This window comes from Carlito syrichta, unplaced genomic scaffold (genome assembly GCF_000164805.1).
Source record: "Carlito syrichta isolate Samal-C Ts95f unplaced genomic scaffold, Tarsius_syrichta-2.0.1 Scaffold308396, whole genome shotgun sequence".
Taxonomy (NCBI): Eukaryota; Metazoa; Chordata; class Mammalia; order Primates; family Tarsiidae; genus Carlito; species Carlito syrichta.
In genome coordinates, this window is record NW_007252492.1 from 384,449 (window position 1) to 388,384 (window position 3,936).

Genomic DNA, 3,936 nt, shown 5'->3' on the forward strand with positions numbered 1-3,936 from the left:
GGATGCCCCCTTCTGGCCCCCGACCTCTGTGCGGGAAGGACCCCAGCTCTCCGCAAGACGTGACCTGCCAGCAGCTGCTCATCGTGTCAACTGGGCCAGGACAGGTGGACAGCTGTGTCAAGCCCCCTCCACCTTGTGGGTGCGGGTGACCAGCATACCCCAGATGTGGACTTCTGGGGCTCCTGCAGTCTCTTAAGAGTCTCTGGAGCAGAGGCCCCGGGGCTGCTGAGATGTATCCCTTTCCAGGACCCTAGATTTGCTCCTGGTCACTGGGGCGAGAGTCCAGGCCATAGGGCCAGATGGTACCCCTGGCACAGAGTGAACTGGCCTCAGAGAAGATCCTAGGGAGACGGGGCCTGGCTCCCCCTAGCCAGTCCTCAAGGGCTTCCATCAGCCCCTGAGCCCCTTCCGCCTGCAGAAGGAAGGGTGCGCCAAGGATCCAGGGCAGGAGGCAACCTGAGCATCTTGCCCGCACCGCCAAGAGATGTAGCTCGCCTGCCGTGCCCTGGGGGTTGGCCGGGGCTGCTCCCAGAGGAAACGCAGGGGGGCTCACCACTTACCAAACAGGGGCTGCTCTAAGCTGGGGAATCCGCAGCCACCAGCGTCCCCGGGTCTAGCCGGCAGTCCCAGACTGTGCGGCAGTCCTGTGGCCAACACGCTGCAGGGAGACAGGAAGGGGAGGGGCTCTGAGGGTGAGGCTGGGCTCCCAGGGCCCCCTTCCCACGCCTTCTCACCTGTGGCCTGTGGCCCTGTTCTTGCAGATCCATCACTGACTCGGGGGCCAGCCAAGCCAGCGCCGCCTCTGACCCATAGACCTGGGCCACTGGGGTCCAGGAGCCGCAGCTCGCTTCCTGCATCTTCCCCTCCCGCCCCACCCATCCCCTCCTGACAAGCTACAGTCTCGCTACTCACACCAGGACCCGGCGGGCAGGGAGGCTGGCAAGCCTGCATGCCCAGGTGACAGAGAGTTAATGCCCCACTAGGGCAACCAGGCCAGAGCACAGCCCAGATTGATTCTGCATTTTAAAGCAAAACCATCCTGACCCTTCAAAACTGAACGTGTTCTGCGATTCCCCAGGAGGACATTTAGGTAAGTCAGCAAGGGCAGAAGGGCTCACCCCAGGCCTCCCAGTCGAAAAGGCAGCTCTCAGGGGGACAGCTGGAGACAGGGATTCTTCTTTCAGCCACGTCGGAGAGTAGAGACCAGCTACCTGAAACTCGAAGCAAAAGTGGACCAGGATGCATTTGGGCCTGGATGCTCGCCGCTGAGCCTGAGGTGAACATCAAGGTCGTAGATCTATTCCACTCACATCTGTGGAGCCCTTCCTCAGTGCTGAGCCCCTAACCCCATTGGCTCATTTGTTCCTCAGAACTGCCTGTGGAAGCCAGTATCAGAGGGGCACGGAGGGGGCGGAGGCGGCCTGCAACCGGTCAGGTTTCACCCATCTGGTAAGTTCTCCAGAGCCCCGGCTCTTTCCCTTCCAGGAGATTTGACTCCCTGTTCCTCCAGTTTAAATGTCCTTGGTGTTCAAACACACACTTGATTGCTGTCCCCATTTGTGACTCGGCATGCGAGAGACCTGACATCAGAAGGGGACAGGCAGGGGACTCCCAAACTCCAGCATGTTGCTTTCCGTTGCTGCCTGAGCTTATCGATCTTTTGGTTGGTGGCCGATGGGGTGAACCCATGTGCCTTGTGAGTATCTCCCCACACCCCACTCTTTGACAGGACTCCTTTGGGACAGGGACCTGCCTGGCTTAGCTCCCCCAAATTCTGGCACTGTGTTATTCCCTATAACCCCTCTAGAAAGTTATGGGTCCTTGTTCCCACTGAATCCTGTTTTAAATATGAAATTCCACTGTAGGAATCGGTACCAGATCACCAAGTGGCAGTAAACAGGGAAAGGGACACAGTCTAGATTCTCAGGAATTTCCCAATGTGATCAGAGAAAAACCACAACCCTGGCCACCACCCGTCCCACCCTAGGGCAGCAGAGTCTCGCCCCAGGGCAGCAGAGGATGCTAGCCTCCAACAGGGGGCTGGGCCAGGTCCCCAGGAAGAAAGCCCTCTCTGCTTTAAACCTGACACCCCTGCCGATTTTGCAGGTCCGCTCTGCCTAAGTACCCCAGGACAAACGTGACAGTCTCCAAAGAAACAGATGGGAAGTGCCATCAATAAGTGTGCCGGAAAATGGTTCAAGTGATACAGGAGTCCACAATGCCTTTTCATGTATATGTATCTCCTTTGTATTTATCCACACACCTATCAGAGATCCAGTTTGTGCCAGGCACTGTTAGGCACCACGGGTGAAGGAACACCAAGGAAGACAAGCACTTACTGGGCATTCACAATGCTTGTCCCAGGCCCACGCTTCCCTCCCGGCATCATCTCACCCTCAGGCCAACTCTGTGAGGCTGATGCCGTCACAACCCTGTTTTACAGATAAGGAAGCTGAGGCTTGGCCAGGCTAGACAACTTCCCCAAGCTCACACCCCAGGGAGGGGTAGAGCCAGGATTCCAGCCCAGGCAATGTGCTGTGAAGTTCATGTTCAGATCCTCCTCCTTGATCCACCACCCTTGGTCCCCACCAAGACTGAAGACAGAGCCCCTAAAGCGTCTTCACTTAACTCTAGGAGTCCGATTCCAAAACGAAAATTCACCCCAGGGTTTTCTTTAAAGAGAAGCATCCTGCCAGGGAGGGGACCATTTAAGCTTCTTCCTCCAACTCCTCCTCCCCACTCCCACCCGAGAAACGTAAGGCCAGTAAGGCCAGAACTAGACGCTGCTGCTTTGCTAAGAAATCAGAAGGCACGGGAGCAGCTCGATGGTGTGAATCCCTAAGACAGACAGCCTGACAAGGTACAGCCTGGGCACCGAGGAGGGGACTGTGAAGGCTCAGCCATAGGTCATCCCCTGCTCCCCCAGGGAGGGCAGAGCCAGGGCATGGGAATGGGAGGATGCGGAAGCCAAGCCCTCCTGGAAGTGCCCCGGCTCCCCTGCCAGCTTGCCAGAGCCGGCCAAGCGTCCTTGGTATGCTGGAGGCATCTGTCCTGGAAACCAGAGGCCCCGGGGCCAGGACCTGTCATTCCCAAGGAAGCCTTGGACACCGCAGAGTGCTCCCTAGCACCCTCATCCTCCAAGTTGGACCCTCCCTGGGATTCTAGCAGCCTCTGGCATGGCCTTTCTCCACCTCTGGTTAGTCAAACTCCAGGCAAAGCTTGGGCATGAGAGCCCAGAACCCCTCATTCCTTGTTGGAAGGCAGGAGAGTTGGTGAACCGCCACTCTCAGCAGAAAGCTCAGATTTCATTATCACGCAACGTCCAGCCAGGACATGGAGTGGGAGTGGAAAACAATCCTCTGTGGGAGAACTGATTCTGAGCCAAGAGCTCAAGCCCTGAGCCACGCCCACCCAGATCTGTCACTCACCAGGGTGGGTGACTCACTGGCTGTCTCCAAGCCTCAGCTTCCCCATCCATAAAGTGGGTACAACCATAGTAGTGGCGGTAAGAATTGTGGAACTTAAAGTCAATGCCAGGCATATAAATAGGACACAGTCTCGTGGCTGGGACAGGCTCTGGCACCACCTCCGTTGATCCCAGCTTACTTACGGATTGCAGGACCCTGGCTAGGTTGCTTCATCTCTCTGGGCCTCTGTTTTCTAGCGTGCAAAATGGGGATAATTATAACAAGGGGGTCGTGAAGACTAAGTCTACAATACAGTGCCCGGCACAGCGCAAGCACTCAGTAAATGCCAGGTGAGATCATCCTCAGCAAATGTCCGGTTGGCTTTTTGTCTCGGGGAAGGGCCTCGCAGCAAGCCATCCTGCCCACCCCGCCGCCCGCAGGTCTGGTTCTGCCCACCGCCCCTTCTGCCCGTGGCTTTATCGCGCCGAGCGCCGCAGTGGCTCGCCTGCTTCCCCCTAGTGGCCACGTC